General features: G+C 38.6%; 1 long non-coding RNA gene across 2 annotated transcripts in view; it reads right to left on the bottom strand.

The window, feature by feature from the left end:
- The window catches only part of LOC131381562 (uncharacterized), a 506,948-nt gene extending 492,104 nt beyond the window's left edge, over positions 1–14,844 (bottom strand). The window contains exon 1 of one of the 2 annotated variants that reach the window (XR_009210384.1): positions 14,732–14,844. This is a non-coding gene — a long non-coding RNA (uncharacterized LOC131381562). The remainder of the gene's footprint in view (positions 1–14,731) is intronic. The other variant, XR_009210383.1, reaches the window with a different exon arrangement.
- Positions 14,845–20,444: the final 5,600 nt, after the last annotated feature.

Here is a 20,444-nt window from a genome sequence, read left to right as displayed (position 1 = left end):
TTGTCAACCAGCAGCATCACTAGGCTCTGACCAAACTGTGGGGGAAGTAATCCAAATGCTGAGAGCAGCAGCAGCCAGCAAACAAAGGACATCGCCATGGCAACCAGAAGAGCCTTGGGATAATATGCAAATCTGGGAATCCTGCCTTCCTTAAGCCGTAACATCACAGAAGCCACCCAGCACCACATACTCAGATGTTGTCTTAGAGAGAGAAGCTATCTGAGACCCTAAGCAATTATTCCAAGACGCTAAGCATTATTGAAACGAAATGTTTAAATTCTTACATAAGACTAAGCTTTAAACCTGATTAAATCCATTTTCTTGCGTTAGCTGTTGTTTATGTGTTTGTTCTCCCATGATCCTAATCCCCCAGTACTCAGCAGGTTGAAGATTATAATGGGTATATTAGAGAGGCGACAACAATCTTTTCTCCCCTACTTCTCAGTTATGAAATGGGTAGGATTATGACACAGCTATGTGTTTGTCTTTAATTCTGACTCCTTTCTTGAGTTTTGTACCAGCATTTCTAATAGTCTGCTGGTCTAAAATAAAATTTGTGTCTCCAACCTACAGAGCAACTTTTTCCTAAATCTTCTGTCTCAATTAAAATTAATTTCTACATGATGTTTTTAGTTGGCTCCCTAACGGAATAGGTTCTTTTCTCCATTCTGACATACACATTCTCTTTTGGTTGTCAAATTATTGATGTTATTTATCTCTCACTGTTTTACTTCTTCTGAGAAAACCAGAATCATGATATTGTAAAAAACAGAGATGATTCTACAAAGGCTGTGAATGTCCCTCATTTGTAATCTTATTGGACCCAGTCTTTTTTTCATTGCCATTGCCTTGCTGCTAAAACAATAGATGCACCCTCCCTCTAGGCCCAGGGACTATGGAGGAAAATGTGGGTGTGTGAGATTGTAAGGGCCAGTTTTGAGGGACAGAATTAGTTCAGACTCTCCAAATCAAGGACAGGCACACAGATTGCCTAAAGAGCTGGCAAATTTTTGAGAGACTTTTCCTCCTCAGCCATCCTGTGGTCCCTTGCCATCCATCCCAACTATAAAGAATTTCCTGCTTTCCATAGAATTAAATGAGAATTACTAAGAGAATATCAAGACACCTGGTGACAAAGCCTTCTCAGTATAGTTGTTCCCAGTTACGGGGTTCACACAAATAATGATATAATAAGAAATTTTTCAGCCACCTTAAGATAAATTACTAAAGAGATGGCAAAAGGCATTGCAGAGCAACAAAATCTCTAAATTCCTTAGCTTAAAATGGTTTTAGCAAAATGCTTATGTTTTATATAGCTAACGGCTACAAGTCTGTAACTAACACCAAGATTGTAGTAGCTCAATGCATAGAACTGATAAGTCACTTTTATAACCTTACATTTTGGCTTTGGTTTTTGGCTCTTACGATGCTTAAAAGGTTTTAAGTGTTGATAGTTACCTGCCCACCTCCATTCTCATCTGGCATAAAATGTTTAGTTGGCTGTAAGTCTTTTGGCTCTAAGTCCCTCTGCCACAAGGGTCCCATGGACCTGGAGCAGGTAGCCACATCACCCCAGCAATGATACGGGACAAAAGAAGTCTGGCAGGTCTTGGCCAAAAGAGAGAGAATGTAAACTAAAAATAAAATTCTAAGCCCCTTCAATTGATTAAACAGACTGTTTCTTGGCCAAAGGAACCCCAGAGTAACCTTGAAAACTGAGTTCTCAGTCTTGATGGGATGGAGAGGTCAGACATATCTCGTTATACTCCCTACCTTGCTAACCATAATTAGCCTTTCTTCCCTAAGGGCTTAGCAGAAACCAACCCTTTCAAAAAACTACACCACTGATATCAACCAACAGCCTGATGCTTCCCCTCCTTTTCACCCAATAAGAGACCAATGACCACGGAGTGGTTCTGGCCAATCTACGAAGAATGTACATAAGGGTTTTAATGTCCTTTGCTTCACCTTTTGGCATCAGAGGACCAACAATTCCACTCTCAGATCATGCTAACACTGCCATTTTTTGTACATGGGACCTGTGAAGGAGTATGAAGCTCAATTGTGCATGCACCTGTTTCTCCTTTCATAAATACTCATGACTCCTCCTATAACTTATTAAATATGTATATTTGGCCATCCTGCTCAGTATAAATTCCAGCTCTTTGCCCCTCCCTTGAAGTATCTGTTTATGGCTTCTGGCCGGAGGCTACGCTTCCTAGCCTGTCTGAATGGCCACCCTGTAGGCTGCAACCCTTTGTGAGAAATAAGGTTCTCCTATCCAAATTAAAAATAAATGAGAAATTAAAAATAAATAAATTGGCCAGGTGCTGTGGCTCATGCTTGTAATCCCAGCACTTTGGGAGGCTGAAGCAGGTGGATCACTTGAGGTCAGGAGTTCAAGACCAGCCTGGCCAAAATGTGAAACCCCATCTCCACTAAAAACACAAAAAAATTAGCCAGGCATGGTGGTGAGCACCTATAATTCCAGCTACTCATTAGGCTGAGGCAGGAGAATCACTTGAACCCAGGAGACGGAGGCTGCAGAAAGCTGAGATTGTGCCATGCACTCCAGCCTAGGCAACAAAGCGAGACTCCATCTCAAATAAATAAATAAATAAATAAGTAGATAAATAAATAAACTTCTGATCTTCCTAATCAATCAGATTAGGAATTTTCAGGTCTCCAAAATGTCACAAGCTTAACTTAAAATTCCACTCATATATCATTGTTTATTTATATTCTCACTGCCGCTCTGCTAGCTCAGGGCCTCAACTCTCATCTAAAAGATTGCCAAGACTTTTAACAGGTTTTCCTGGAAAAGGGGCATGAGAATGGACCTGGGGGGTAAACTCAAAGTGTGAGGATCTTTGGGTGACTCATTAACACCCACCAGAGAACATTCTCCATGAAGAAGGCACTAAACAAGTAAGTATACGGAATACTAACCAACTGAAATTATCCAGCTTCTGTCATTGGCGGTCTTAGTGCTAGTATAATTTAGGACAAAGCAGCCATAGTAACAGGGATGGAGGCTATGCATGGGACCAACAGTATGGGCTCTCCCTCACCAAGGCTGAACTAGCTACTGCTATGCTACTACAGATGATCCAACCTACCAGTAACAGACACAAAGCTGAGCCCCCAATATAGCACATTCCCTCAAAGAAATCAACCAGATAGTTGTTGGTAAATGGATTACACTGGACTCTCTCCACTCTGAAACTGGAAATAAATCACTTTGACAAGAATCAACATATATTACAACACGGATTTGACCTTTCTGCCTGTAGACCCTTAGCCAGAACCACTACCTGAGAGCTTATGTTTCTGGTTCACTTTAACCATATTCCACATAACATTGTCTTGGACCAACGGACTCTCTTTACAGCAAAGGAGATGTGAGCATATGACCACGGTGTGAGCACAGCAATAGCTAGTTCAGCTTTGGTGAGACAGAACTCATACTTTTGGGCCCGGGCATAGCCTCCATCCCTGTCACCATGGCTGCTTTGTCCATTATGCCAGCACTAAGGGGGCCAATGACAGAAGCTGGATTAATTTCAACTGGTTAGTATTCTGTATACTTACTTATTTAGTGCCTTCATGGATGTTCTCTGGTGGATGTTGATGAGTGATCCTTTTCTTTACCGCAAAGGAGATGTGAGCACATGACAATGATACCCACTGTTTCTATCACAAAATGCAACATTCAGAAGCTTCCAGCATGACAAGCAATGAAAGGTCATTCTAAAGCGCATGGCTTTAAGACAACCCCTTAAAGATGATACCGTTTGACGATAGGGTGCCCTGCTCCAGAATGAGGTTATACCTGAAATCAAAAACCATTATATAGTGACTGCATCTGCAATAGGTAAAATGCAGACAGGAAATTAAGGGGAGCAGCAGGAATGGCCCCACTTGCTGTCATTCGCAATGACCCACTCAGCAATTTTTATTTGTATTTCTCATCCCTGCAATGCTAGGTTCTATTAATCTAGAGGTCCTGGTTCCACCAGTGGACACAGCCCGTTAAACTTTAAGCTGCAACCTGCCACCTGGTCATTTAATACATTTTGGGCCAAGAGACCAGAGGGGAAGAAAAGGAGTCACCATCTATGTAGGGCTAATAGACCTTGATCATCAGGAAAAAGTGGAGTTTCTGCCACATGGTGAGTATAGGGAAGCATATTTTTATCACCCAGGTAATGAACACATTATGTTTGCCATATGAAGGGTATAAATGAAAGGTATCTCTTCATACTCCTTTGCCCAATTTTGATAGTAAATGAACAAATTCTACAGTCACAGCCTCAGGAAAGCGTGGTGATAAGGGCCTCAGGGACCCACAAAGCAAGTGGCTTAGATCAGTAGAGGTGTTAGTCAAGGGTAAGGGGAAATCTACAATCAGTAGCACAAGGAGACAGTATTAGTTGTGGCCTGAAGACAAGGTGTAATGAAAGAGACTGGAATAAATCCTACTTACTCTCCTCTGTATTTCCAGAAAAAGAGACCAATCAGAATACTAGAGCTGCTGTTCCCAGATGGGGTGAATATATTCTACGAAGCAAGCGAACGATGGTAGGGATTGCTCAGCTATACTGTCCAGAACTAACTTTAGTACCAATGCACTCTTCCCCAGCTGCAAGAATTGTTGCATGTGGGAGCTCACAACTGGCATCTACCCAGGAATTGCCTTCTATGAAAGGAGCTTCCTCACCCAAGGGTATGTCCCCTCTCTAGGGGAAGCCACTTCAAATGACTGGTCCATGTGGGGTATAAGGGCCCAGCTCCATTGACCCAATTCGGAACACTCTGAAGGGTCATCCTAGGTCCAGAACTCTTCATGTGCACAAGATGAACACATCACAACTCAACTTCCTCTGCCAGTGCTGCTTTGCTTACTCCCTTACAGGGGATCTTATGAAAAGTACTCTCCAATCAATCTCCTGCATGTGCTCTCTGCCCTTTTGACATGTGTCCATTCGTCTTTGAGCATTTCCTTAATTTCTGGCAAGTAAAAAAAATGCAGGCTTACTTTCTATCCCTCCTGCTCTGGAATGAGCCATCTCCAAAGAGTATACCTGAATTAGAAGAGAAATTCCACAAGAGAAATTGGTGAAACTAGGTAACAGTCTTTCAAATGTTATATGTGTTTGAAAGTTTTCAAATTGAAAGCCGGAGGAGAAAAAAAGAAAACTTCTTTAAAACTTACAGAAAACATGTGCCAACAGTTGGTCATTAGCCACTGAGACTGAAAATTGTGGTTACTGTAGCTTTGTAGTATAGTGTGAAGTCAGGTAGCATGATGCTTCCAGCTTTGTTCTTTTGGCTTAGGATTGACTTGGCAATGTGGGCTCTTTTTTGGTTCCATATGAACTTTAAAGTAGTTTGTTCCAATTCTGTGAAGAAAGTCATTGGTAGCCTAATGGGGATGGCATTGAATCTATAAATTACCTTGGGCAGTACAGCCATTTTCATGATATTGATTCTTCCTACCCATGAGCACGGAATGTTCTTCCATTTGTTTGTGTCCTCTTTTATTTCATTGAGCAGTGGTTTGTAGTTCTCCTTGAAGAGGTCCCTCACATCCCTTGCAAGTTGGATTCCCAGGTATTTTATTCTCTTTGAAGCAATTGTGAATGGGAGTTCACTCATGATTTGGCTCTCTTGTTTGTCTGTTATTGATGTATAAGAACGCCTGTGATTTTTGTACATTGATTTTGTATCCTGAGACTTTGCTGAAGTTGCTTATCAGCTTAAGGAGATTTTTGGGCTGAGAAGATGGGATTTTCTAGATATACAATCATGTCATCTGCAAACAGGGACAATTTGACTTCCTCTTTTCCTAATTCAATACCCTTTATTTCTTTCCCCTGCCTGATTGCCCTGGCCAGAACTTCCAACACTATGTTGAATAGGAGTGGTGAGAGAGGGCATCCCTGTCTTGTGCCAGTTTTCAAAGGGAATGCTTCCAGTTTTTGCCCATTCAGTATGATATTGGCTGTGGGTTTGTCATAAATAGCTCTTATTATTTTGAGATACGTCCCATCAATACCTAATTTATTGAGAGTTTTTAGCATGAAGCGCTGTTGAATTTTGTCAAAGGCCTTTTCTGCATCTATTGAGATAATCATGTGGTTTTTGTCATTGGTTCTGTTTATATGCTGGATTATGTTTATTGATTTGTGTATGTTGAACCAGCCTTCCATCCCAGGGATGAAGCCTACTTGATCATGGTGGATAAGCTTTTTGATGTCCTGCCGGATTCAGTTTGCCAGTATTTTATTGAAGATTTTGCATCCATGTTCATCAGGGATATTGGTCTAAAGTTCTCCTTTTTTGTTATGTCTCTGCCAGGCTTTGGTATCAGGATGATGCTGGCCTCATAAAATGAGTTAGGGAGGATTCCCTCTTTTGCTGTTGATTGGAATAGTTTCAGAAGGAATGGTACCAGCTCCTCCTTGTACCTCTGGTAGAATTCGACTATGAATCCGTTTGGTCCTGGACTTCTTTGGTTGGTAAGCTATTAATTATTGCCTCAATTTCAGAGCCTGTTATTGTTCTATTCAGAGATTCAACTTCTTCCTGGTTTAGTCTTGGGAGGGTGTATCTGCCCAGGAATTTATCCATTTCTTCTAGATTTTCTAGTTTATTTGAGTACAGGTGTTTACAGTATTCTCTGATGGTAGTTTATATTTCTGTGGGATCAGTGGTGATATCCCCTTTATGATTTTTTATTGCATCTATTTGATTCTTCTCTCTTTTCTTCTTTATTAGTCTTGCTAGTGGTCTATCAATTCTGTTGATCTTTTCAAAACATGGTACTGGTACCAAAACAGAGATATAGACCAATGGAACAGAACAGAGGCCTCAGAAATAATATCACACATCTACAACCATCTGATCTTTGACAAACCTGACAAAAACAAGAAATGGGGAAACGATTCCCTATTTAATAAATGGTGCTGGGAAAACTGACTAGCCGTATGTCAAAAGCTGAAACTGGATCCCTTCCTTATACCTTATACAAAAATTAACTTAAGATGGATTAAAGACTTAAATGTTAGACCTAAAACCATAAAAACCCTGGAAGAAAACCTAGTCGATACCATTCAGGACACAGGCATGGGCAAGGACTTCATGCCTAAAACACCAAAACCAATGGCAACAAAAGCCAAAATTGACAAATGGGATCTAGTTAAACTAAAGAGCTTCTGCACAGCAAAAGAAACTACCATCAGAGTGAACAGGCCACCTACAGAATGGGAGAATATTTTTGCAAACTACTCATCTGACAAAGGGCTAATATCCAGAATCTACAATGAACTCAAACAAATTTACAAGAAAAAAACAAACAACCCCATCAAAAAGTGAGTGAAGGATATGAACAGACACTTCTCAAAAGAAGACATTTATGCAGCCAAAAGACACATGAAAAAATGCTCATGATCACTGGCCATCAGAGAAATGCAAATCAAAACCACAAGATACCATCTCACACCAGTTAGAATGGTGATCATTAAAAAGTCAGGAAACAACAGGTGCTGGAGAGGACGAGGAGAAATAGGAACACTTTTACACTGTTGGTGGGACTGTAAACTATTTCAACCATTGTGGAAGGCAGTGTGGCGATTCCTCCTGGATCTAGAACTAGAAATACCATTTGACCCAGCCTTCCCATTACTGAGTATATACCCAAAGGATTATAAATCATGCTGCTATAAAGACAGATGTACACATATGTTTATTGCGGCACTATTCACAATAGCAAAGACTTGGAACCAACCCAAATGTCCAACAATGATAGATTGGATTAAGAAAATGTGGCACATATACACCATGGAATACTATGCAGCCATAAAAAATGATGAGTTCATGTCCTTTGTAGGGACATGGATGAAACTGGAAACAATCATTCTCAGCAAGGACCAAAAACCAAACACCGCATGTTCTCACTCATAGGTGGGAAATAAACAATGAGAACACATGGACACAGGAAGGAGAACATTACACTCCGGGGACTGTTGTAGGGTGCGGGGAGAGGGGAGGGATAGCATTAGGACATATACCTAATGTTAAATGACGAGTTATTGGGTGCAGCACACCAATATGGCACATGTATACATATGTAACTAACCTGCACGTTGTGCACATGTACCCTAAAACTTAAAGTATAATAATAAAAAAAAAAACCACACGTTCTGACTCATAGGTGGGAGTTGAACAATGAGAACACTTGGACACAGGAAGGGGAACATCACACACCGGGGCCTGTTGTGGGGTGGGGGGAGGGGGGAGGGAAAGCATTAGGAGATATACCTAATGTAAATGACGAGTTAATGGGTGCAGCACACCAACATGGTGCATGTATACATATGTAACAAACCTGCACATTGTGCACATGTACCCTAGAACTTAAAGTATAATGAAAAAAAAAAGAAAAGAAAATTGTGTATACTGCCAAGATCATTGCTTACCACTATTTCCCTTCATTATCTTCTCATATCCTAGAGTCACTGTCTAAGCCCTTTTGTTGACTGGTGTATTTTCTCAAGACTTCTCTAATCTCTGAATTCTCACACATCTGCAAACATCTTTCTCCCTATGAGGTAACTGATAGCTTAGCTTAGCCTAGCCTAAGCTTCATGGGTGTAATCTTCTGGTCAACTACAATTATCCCACCACCTTCCAGTCTCCAGAAGTGCACACAGGAAATGTAATGTATGTCTGATTATCTGTCCTTTGCAAGTAATGTTTTTTTTATTTGGAATTTTGTAAGATTTTATCATTATCTTTGGAGTTTGAAAGTTTTATAGGAATATGCCTATTATCTTTTTTTTCTCATCCATCCTAATTAAAGCTTGGATTAGAGAGACTGGGGCACTCTTCATGTTGCAGATGTAGGTTTCTTCTAATATAATCACACTATTTTCTCTCACATTTTATTTTTTTTTAACCTCCTAGAACTCCTAACATTACACCTCTTGGATCTATCAAGTCTGTCTTCTCCCATGATTTCCTTTTATTTATAATTTAGGGGGCTATTTTTAGCATAGTTACACATGTGTATCATTTAAAACTTCTACAAGGTTTGATATGAAAAAATTAGATCCCCCCATACTTCAAATTTCTCACTCCCTGAATTGCTTTCAACTCTTTTTGATAGTTTTTGGTATTTGCCCCAAATTCCTAAATAACATTCTTATAGTCGTATACTGTTGCTAACTTTAGTTATAGGCATTATTATCTATATTATTTATTGCAGAAGCTAATAATTTAGATCTTTTCCATATAAAAGCACTAATTTCAACAAACACACACACAGACACACACACACACACACACACACAGACACACAGGTTATCTTGTTTCCCCAACAGCATTTTACCTTGTTATAACAGATCAATATACATTGTTTATATCAACACCCATTGTTTATATTGACTACGTAAACACTATTGGTAACTAAAACATGTAGTTTTCTATGATTATTTTCCCTAGAATTGAGAATTTTTTTCATTTTTAACTTTTCTATATACTTAACATTAATTTATCCACCCAGTTCTCCAGAACTGATATGAATCTATTCTCAATGCACTCAAACTCCTTAGGCATTCTATCAATTTTATCTTCTTGAAGAAGTCTCTCCTTGAGCCTCCTGGTCTATTTCAGTTTGAACTGCATTATTTACAGGCTGTGGTTTTTCACCAACACTCAATTAATCCTGTTGTCTCTCTTTTATGTTGGATCCCATTTCCTCAATTTTGTTTTCTTCTTCCTTGGTTTATGCCATTATGTTGATGATGCACAAGCTCCAGCAATTTCATAGAAAAGGTATGGAAAAGAATCTTGAGTCAAATATCTTCATCATAATTTACTTCTCTGTATGTTCTTGTTCTTAGTTTTTAGATATTTCTTCCTCCTAATTTTTCCAACCCATAGTGACACCCCATAGTCACAAGTCTCCATAGTGACTCTCCTTAAATCCATCTAGTGAAGTTTTATTTCAAAGATTTGTTTTTCAGTGTCTCAGACCACAGCGCAATCAAATTAGAAATCAGGATTAAGAAACTCACATAAAACCACACAACTACATGGAAACTGAACAACCTGCTCCTAAATGACTCTTGGGTAAATAATAAAATTAAGGCAGAAATCAAGAAGTTCTTTGAAACCAATGAGAATAAAGAGATAATGTACCAGAATCTCTGGGACACAGCTAAAGCAGTGTTAAGACAGAAATTTTAGCACTAAATGCCCACATCAGAAAGCTAGAAAGATCTCAAATTGATACCCTAACATCGCAATAAAAAGAACTAGGGAAGCAAGAGCAAACAAAAAATCCAGCAGAAGACAAGAAATAACTAAGATCAGAGCAGAACTGAAGGAAACAGATACATGAAAAAAAACCTTCAAAAAAAATCAATGAATCCAGGAGCTGGTTTAAAAAAAAAAATAACAAAATAGATAGACTGCTAGCTAGATTAATGAAGAAAAAAGAGAAGAATCAAATAGGCACAAGAAAAAAATGATAAAGCAGATATCACCATTGACCCCACAGAAATACAAACTATCAGCACAAAATACTATAAACACCTCAACGCGAAGAAACTAGAAGTTCTAGAAGAAATGAATAAATTCTAGGACACATACACTCTCCCAAGACTAATCCAGGAAGAAGTCGAATCCCTGAGTAGACCAATATCAAGCTCTGAAATTGAGGCACTAATTAATAGACTACCAACTAAAAAAATACCAGGACTAGATAGATTCACAGCCAAATTCTATCAGAAGTACAAAGAGAAGCTGGTACCATTTCTCCTGAAACTATTCCAAACAACAGAAAAAGAGGGACTCCTCCCTAACTCAATTTATGAGGCCAGCATCATCTTGATACCAAAATCTGGCAGAAACACAACAAAGAAAGAAAACTTCAGGCTAATATCCCTGATAAAGATTGATGTGAAAAGTACTCAATAAAATACTGGTAAACCAAAGCCAGCAGCATATCAAAAAGCTTATCCACCATGATCAAGTCACATTTATCCCTGGGATACAGGGCTGGTTCAACATACACAAACCAATAAACTTAATTCATCATGTAAATAGAACTAAACACAAAAACAGCATGATTATCTTGTTAGATGCAGAAAAGGCCTTCAATAAAATTCAACATCCGTTCATGTTAAAAACTCTCAATAAATTAGGTATTGATGGAACATATCTCAAAATAATAAGAGCTATTTATGACAAACCCATAGCCAACATTATACTGAATGGGCAAAAGCTGGAAGCATTCCCTTTGAAAACTGGCACAAGACAGATGTCCTCTCTCACCACTCCCATTCAACACAGTATTAGAAGTTCTGGCCAGGGCAATCAGGCAAGAGAAAGAAAAAAAGCGTATTCAAATAGGAAGAAAGGAAGTCAAATGGTCTCTGTTTGCAGATGACATGATTCTATATTTAGAAAACCCCATCATCTCAGCCCAAAAACTCCTTAAGCTGGTAAGCAACTTCAGCAAAGTCTCAGGATACAAAATCAATGTGCAAAAATCACAAGCATTCCTATACGACAACAATATACAAGCAGAGAGCCAAATCATGAATGAACTCCCATTCACAATTGCTACAAAGAGAACAAAATACATAGGAATGGTCCGGGTACAGTGGCTCACACCTGTAATCCCAGCACTTTGGGAGGCCAAGGCAGGCAGATCACGAGGTCAGGAGTTTGAGACCATCCTGGCTAACAGATGAAACCCCATCTCTACTAAAAATACAAAAAATTAGTCGGGCGTGGTGGTGCATGCCTGCAGTCCCAGCTACTTGGGAGGCTGAGGTAGAAGAATCACTTGAACCCAGGAGGCAGAGGTTGCAGTGAGCTGAGATCGCGCCACCGCACTCCAGCCTGGGTGACAGAGCGAGACTCTGTCTCAAAAAAAAAAAAAAAATACCTAGGAATACAGCTAACAAGGAACATGAAGAATCTCTTCAAGGAGAACTACAAACCACTGCTCAAAGAAGTAAGAGAGGACACAAACAAATGAAATAGCATTCTATCCTCCTGGATAGGAAGAAACAATATCATGAAAATGGCCATACTGCCCAAAGTAATTTATAGATTCAATGCTATTCCCATCAAACTACCATTGACATTCTTCACAGAATTAGAAAAGACTACTTTAAGTTTCATATGGGACCAAAAGAGCCCATATAGCCAAGACAATCCTAAGCAAAAAGAACAAAGCTGGAGGTATCACACTACCTGACTTCAAACTGTACTACAAGGCTACGATAACCAAAACAGCCTGGTACTGGTACCAAAACAGACATATAGACCAATACACAGAATGGAGAACTCAGGAATAACACCACAGATCTACAACCATCTGATCTTTGACAAACCTGACAAAGACAAGCAATGGGGAAAGGATTCTGTAGTTAATACATGGTGTTGGGAAAACTGGCTAGCCGTATGCAGAAAACTGGAATTGGACCCATACCTTACACCTTATACAAAAATTAACTCAAGATGTATTAAAGAGTTAAATGTAAAACTCAAAACCATAAAAACTCTAGAAGAAAACCTAGGCAACAGCATTCAGGATATAGGCCTGGGCAAAGATTTCATGACTAAAATACCAAAAGCAATTGCAACAAAAGCTAAAATTGACAAATAGAATCTAATTAAGCTAAAGAGCTTTAGTACAGCAAAAGAAACATCATCAGAGTGAACAGGCAACCTACAGAATGGGAGAAAAATTCTGCAATCTATCCATGTGTGAAATGGCTAATATCCAGAATTTACAAGGAACTTAAATTTCGAGAAAAAAATAACCCTATCAAAAAGTGGGCAAAGGATATAAACAGGCACTTCTCAAAAGACAATATTTATGTGGCCAAGAAACATGAAAAAAAGCTCGACATCACTATCATTAGAGAAATGCAAATCAAAACCACAATGTGATACCATCTCACACCAGTCAGAATGGTGATTATTAAAAAATCAAGAAACAATAGATGCTGGCAAGGCTGTGGAGAAATAGGAATGCTTTTACACTGTTGGTGCGAATGTAAATTAGTTCAACCACTATGGAAGACAGTGTGGCGATTCCTCGGGGATCTAGAACCAGAAATACCATTTGACCCAGCAATCCTATTACTGGGCAAATACCCAAAGGAATATAAATCATTCTAATATAAAGACACATGCACACGTATGTCTACTGCTGCACTACTTACGACAGCAAAGACATGGAACCAACCCAAATGCCCATCAATGATAGACTGGATAAAGAAAATGTGGTACATATACACCATGGAATATTATGCAGCCATAAAAAGGAGATCGTGTTCTTTGCAGGGACATACAAAGATGGAAGCCATCATCCTCAGCAAACTAATACAGGAATAGAAAACCAAACACTGCATGTTCTCACTCGTAAGTGGGAGTTGAACAATGAGAACACATGGACACAAGGAGGGGAACAACACACACTGGTGCCTGCCGTGGAGTAGGGGGTGACGGGAGTGACAGCATCAAGACAAATACCTAATGGTTACAGGGCTTAAAACCTAGATGATGAGTTGATAGATGCAGCAAACCACCATGGCACATGTATACCTATGTAAATAACCTGCACGTTCTGCATATGTATCCCGGAATTTCAAGTAAAATAAAGAATTGTTTTCTGCCTATGTATAGAATCTTATTTTACTTAATGAAAGAATTATATTTGCTCATAGTTTTATAGAAATTTCCACAAAGTAAACCATAACAAATATTTCAAAGTAAACATGTAACAGGCCACAGTCATTGATCATAATACAATAATATTACAAATAATTTTTAAACAGCTTGAAACATCGTAATGACTTCAAAATTAATTTTTGATCAAAGAGAAAAATTACAAATACTCTAGAGGCTATTGAAAAGGTAAATACTCTACATAAAAATGTATGCAACCCAGCAATAGCCACAGTTAGATAAAAATGTATGCCCCAAATCCTTTCATTACGAAGAAGAATGAAACTGCAGAAACGTTATTACGTTTACCTGAATTTTTTTAAGAAAAGCGAAGAGTGAATGAGTTGATAAATGAACAGTTGTAATTGGTGATATAAGGAGAAAAAGTACTAGAATTGATAAATAATTCCAAGAGTATTTTTAACTAAAAATATAAATAAACCCTTTATGGTACTGCCTAAGAATATAAGAGGGAAAAAAATATTAGCAAGACTAGGAATAAAGAAAAATGTACAATTTCCTAGAGAATATAAATAATCCAAATTGAACCAAGAAGCAAACCCAAAATGACTAATTAGCAAAGAAAAAAATGGAAAGGTAACCATTATTTTACATAACAATAGTAATAATAGCATTATACCCAAAAAACCTTTAAATCTGAGTTTTACCTAACTTTTAAAGAATGGGTATTTATAGTGTTATTTAAATTATTTCATAGCAAATAAAAAGAAGAAAAGTTTCCCAATTCATTTCATGAAGCCAACATAACTTTATTACCAAAGTTAACATAAAAATAAACCTAAAAACTATGAACATAATTATTTCAGTTACTATGGCTATATTTAAAAATTACTCCAATACTTAGTAACCTAAAACAACAATATTTGGACAGGTCTCAGGGGGATAACTCATCTCTGCTCCTCTCAGCATCAGCTAGGGTGTCTCAAAGTCTGGGGACTAAAATCATACAAATGCTCACCCATGTAGTTGATGTTGTCAGATGAGACCTTTGCTAGAGCCAGAACACCTACACATGGCTTCTGTAACTGTCCTAGGCCTCCTCACACTATGGGGGCTGGGTTCTTGAGTGAGCTAGGCAGAAGCAGTACCATCTTTTATGACCTCACCTTGGAAGTCCCATAGTTTCACTCCCACCACATTCTATTCAAGAGTGCAAAGCACAGTCCAGGTTCGGGGGAGGGGAAATAAACTCTAACACTTGTTGGGAAGTGACAAAGTATAGAAGAGCATGTGGGACCACAAATACTGCTGAGGTCAGTTTTGGAAAATGCAAAATACCACAGTTCACCCTCTAGCCACAGTAGCAAAATATACTCATGCACTCCCTCAAGACCTACAACATCAAGCTGAGGCTTGAGGTACAGGTATGGATGAACTTCTTGGTTACAGTTCCTCAAGTACAGCCCCTTACGTACAGTTCCTTGTAATCTCAAGAGCTATAAACTAAAAAAGAAAAATTATCTGCCTCAACAAACACCAAATGCACAATGGTGGAGCAAGTACAGGATAACTGCTATACACACTCCCATTTAAAAAGGAGGAAAGGAGAGATGCAGAAGTCATTGGTCCATTAAAAGCTTGAAATCAAGCTGGGCACAAGGTGCTAGTACTTGATTAGGGCTCAGTTGTACTGCTTAAGAATGATTTGCTGTGATTCTTGGCTCTCCACTCTAGGCTATTGGTTCTACCCTCTAAATTATTATTCTTTTTTTTTCCATAAAAAATAGCCATGTTCTTAGCATGCTTCCCATCTGTAGAAGTTTGGGGTCAAAGGCCTCTTTTCATTTTTGTACTGTCTCTATGCCTTTCAGTCTAAAATGATACAATCCTTTAAAAAACTGTATGGATCAAGAGCAAAAAAAGAAAAGCCACAGACTGGGAAAAAGTATATGCAAAAGACACGTCTGATAAAACACTGTTATCTAAATATACAAAGAATTCTTTTTTTTTCCATTTTTCCCCTTGAACTTTTATTATAAAAAATTTCAAACATACAGCAAAATTGAAAGATTTCAGTGAACACCTGTATATGCACTACCTGAATTCTATCATTAACTTCTTTTAGCATTTAGAACCTTCTAAATCCTCTCCCTTGTTCCATTTTTAAATTTTTAAAATTGAGTTGAAATTTACATAATGTAAAAGTAAACATTTTAAAGTGAACAATAAAGTGACATTCACAATCAGTCATTCACAATATTGTACAACCACTATATCTAGTTCTAAAATGTTTTCATCACCTCAAAATAAAACTCTATAACTATTATGCAGTTAATCCAATTCTTCCCTCCCCCTAGTCCCTGGCAACCAATGATCTCCTTTTTTTTTTTTTTATCATTATACTTTAAGTTCTAGGGTACATGTGCACAACGTGCAGGTTTGTTACATATGTATACATGTTCCATGTTGGAGTGCTGCACCCATTAACTCGTCGTTTACATTAGGTATATCTCCTAATGCTATCCCTCCCCCCTCCCCCCACCCCACAACAGGCCCTGGTGTGTCATGTTCTCCTTCCTGTGTCCAAGTGTTCTCATTGTTAAATTCCCACCTATGAGTGAGAACATGCGGTGTTTGGTTTTTTGTCCTTGCAATAGTTTACTGAGAATGATGGTTTCCAGCTTCATCCATGTCCCTACAGAGGACATGAACTCATCGTTTTTTATGGTTGCATAGTATTCCATGGTGTATATGTGCCACACTTTCTTAATCCAATCTATCATTGTTGGACATTTGGGTTGGTTCCAAGTCTTTGCTATTGTGAATAGTGCCGCAATAAACATAGGTGCATGTGTCTTTATAGCAGCACGATTTATAATCCTTTGGGTATATACTCAGTAATGGGATGGCTGGGTCAAATGGTATTTCTAGTTCTAGATCCCTGAGGAATCGCCACACTGTCTTCCACAATGGTTGAACCAGTTTACAGACCCACCAACAGTGTAAAAGTGTTCCTATTTCTCCACATCCTCTCCAGCACCTGTTGTTTCCTGACTTTTTAATGATCGCCATTCTAACTGGTGTGAGATAGTATCTCATTGTGGTTTTGATTTGCATTTCTCTGATGGCCAGTGATGATGAGCATTTTTTCATGTGTCTGTTGGCTGCATAAATGTCTTCTTTTGAGAAGTGTCTGTTCATATCCTTCGCCCACTTGTTGATGGAGTTGTTAGTTTTTTTCTTGTAAATTTGTTTGAGTTCATTGTAGATTCCGGATATTAGCCCTTTGTCAGATGAGTAGATTGCAAAAATTTTCTCCCATTCTGTAGGCTGCCTGTTCACTCTGATGGTAGTTTCTTTTGCTGTGCAGAAGTTCTTTAGTTCAATTCGACCCCATACAAAGAATTCTTAAAATTCAACAATAAGAAAATGAATTCCCCAGTCAAAAAGCAGACAAAAAATATGAAGACACCTCACTAAAGATATACGAATGAAAAATAAGCATATGAAAAGATGTTCCATAACACATGTCCTTAGGAAACTGCAAATTAAAACAGCAATGAGATACTACTATAAACCTATTAGAATGGCAAAAATCCAACACACTGCCAAGACCAAATGATGGTGAAGATGTGGAGAAACAGGAACTGTCAGTCATTCATTGCTGGTGGAAATGCAAAATGGCATAGTCACGTTGGAAGACAGTTTGGCAATTTGTTACACAACTAAACATACTCTTACCACATGATCCAGTAATTGCAAACTCCTTGGTATATGCCTAAATTCGTTGAAAACTTACGTCTACACAAAAACCTGCATGTAGATGTTTACAGCAGCTTCATTCATAATTGCCAAATCCTGAGAACAACCAAGACGTTCTTCAATAGAGGAACAGATAAACAAACTCTGGTACATCCAGAGTTTGGAATATTATTCAGTGCTAAGAAGGAATGAGCTGTTAAGCCACAAAAAGACATGGAAGAAACAAATGTATATTACTACATGATCTACATGATATTTTGGAAAATGCAAAGCTGTAAGAGTCTGTAAAAAGAATTGTGGTTGTCACGGATATGAAGGGAAGGATAAATAGGCAGAGCACAGAGGATCTTGGGGGCAGTGAAACTACCTTATACGATACTATAATGAAGGATATGAGTCATTATACATTTGTCAAAACATATTGGTGTATTAAGAGAATATAAAACACCAAGAGTGAACCCTAATGTCAACTATTGACTTTGGGTGAGAATGATGTACCAATGTAGGTTCATTGATTGTAAAAAAAAAAAAAAAATGTACCACTCTGGTCAGGGATGTTGATAGCGTGCGAAATTTTAGGGAGAGAGGGGAATGCGGAGAATATAGGAACTTTCTACTTTCAGCTTAATTTTTTGTAAACTAAAACTGCCCTAAAAAAAATTTATAACAAAAAACTACGTGGATTTCTTGTTAATCAATTTATAATGCACTCCATCAGACAAAACCTGTACCCACAAATCTCTTCAAGATAAGTCCTAGAGCTTCCTATAAGGGTGCTGAGGGACAATGCTCTTAAAATTTTCAAAGGACTTTTTCTTTAGTAAAGAGGATCTGTAAGGCATGTCATGTCCTTAAGATAATTAGAGGGACTACTGTCTGTGTGAGGCATTAAATTTCCTGAGGTATTAGAACTAAGATTTTACAATCACTCCCTTGGCTTCATGGTAAACCATGTTTTCATGACAGTACTCTAGATTTGCTCTCCTTCCATAAAGCCTTTTCTTAATTTTAGAATTGTCTGCCATCAGGAAAAACGGGAAAAGAGACAGCTTTATTTTCAAGTCCAAGAAGTTCTGGATCCTTTATATTTAACAATTATTTCTTTAGCTTACCTCTCTCCTATCATTTTACTATAAGCAGCAAGAAGAAGCCAGACAATCACCATTTTCTGCTTTTCACATTACCACAGGTGATAAGGTGGCCAAACTTCATGTCATTACCTAACAATGATCCTCTTTCCTCCAGCTCCAATGATATTTTTTCACTCTCCTCTAAACCCTCTCTGATAGCCTCCTTGAGGTCTATCAGGCTTCCACAGTCACCTCAAGGTCCTCTCACCTTCTGCCTTCTGTCTAGTCTTGACTAATCCTGTCTAGTCTAGCTTCGGCCACTACCACATTTTAGATTTCTGTTACATGGCACTCACTTCCAGATAACAAAATCTGTTTTTATGATTGCATAACAAGTTCCTCCAAAATTTAGTGGCTTAAAACAACAATATTTATTTTTGTCAGGTATTTGCAATTTGGACAGGGCTCAGTGAGAATAATTCCTTTTTTTGCTCCACTCAGCATTGACTGGGGAAGCTTGAAGGCTGGGGACTAGAATCATCTGAAGGTTCATTCATATACCTGGCGGTTGAGTCTGGCTATTAGTTGAAACCTTAGCTGGGGCTATAAGCTGGAACATCTTCACTGGCCCCTCCATGTGGCCTGAGATTCCTCACAATTTCCAAAAAGTCATGAAGTCACTGAGTGTTAATTCTTCAGCCCTCAATTCATTGAAGCAAAGTCCACTTCAAATTCAAGAGAATACAAATGGATTTTATCTCTTGATGCAGGGAAGTGGCAAAGTTCTAGAAGATCATCAAGGGCTGGAAATATTGCTGTGGTCATTCCAGAGAAATGCAATCTATAAAACAAATAAAGATGCAGCAATCCTAAATAAAGTACAACTAAATAGAACCTAGCAACTTATCAAATGAATACCACCATATGACCAAGTAGAGTATACTCCAGGAATATAAATTACTTCAACACCAGGAACTACAGAAGTACAAATCATTAACTTCATCAATGAATTGGAAAATTGAAAAATATATCACAAATGAGATCATACACAAATGATAGATTTGGAAGAAAAGTATTAGGAACATACATGACAAATGATTGATATCTGTAACATATAAAGAATTCTTACCTTTCACAAGAAAAATACACAAGTCAATAGAAAATTAGGCAATGAATATAGTCAATTTATTCTAAAGCAAGTACAAAAAAGAAAACATGAAAAGACCAAAGAGTGGGGGAAAGAACAAGATGGCATGATAGAATCCTGCACCAATCATCCCCCCAACAGGAACACGAAATTTAACACCTATTTACACAAAAAAGTACATTCATAAGAAGCAAAAATCAGGTGAGCACTCACGGTATCTGGTTTTCACTTCATATTACTAAAAGGCACCATAAAGGGTAGGAAAGACAGTCTTGAATTGCCGACACCACACCTCCCTCATCCCTGCCCCCATCCTCCAGCAGCAGCTGCATGGCACAGAGAATCTGCGCCCTCAAGGAAGGAGGATGCAGCTATTGTGAGACATTGCATCGAACTTAGTGCTACCTGTCACAGCAGAAAGTAGAACCAGTCTGTACTTGACTGAAGCCCACCCACAGAGGGAGCACTTGGACCAGCCATAGCCAGAGGGGAATCACCCATCTCAGAGGTCAGAATTTGAGTTCAGGCAAGCCTCACCACAGCGGGCTGGAGTGCTCTGGGGCTCTAAATAAACTTGAAAGTCAGTCTAGGCTGCAATGACAGAAATTCCTAAGCAAGTCCTACTGCTGAACTGGCCTCACAGGCAGTGTACTGGTGTGGGTGGGGCATGTGACCGATTGAGACACCAGCCAAGGCAGCTAAGGGAGTGCTTGCACTACTCCCCCAAATCAAGGCTGCACAGCTCACAGCTC

This window comes from Hylobates moloch, unplaced genomic scaffold (genome assembly GCF_009828535.3).
Source record: "Hylobates moloch isolate HMO894 unplaced genomic scaffold, HMol_V3 SCAFFOLD_16, whole genome shotgun sequence".
Taxonomy (NCBI): domain Eukaryota; kingdom Metazoa; phylum Chordata; class Mammalia; order Primates; family Hylobatidae; genus Hylobates; species Hylobates moloch.
This window is presented reverse-complemented; position numbering and strand designations above follow the sequence as displayed.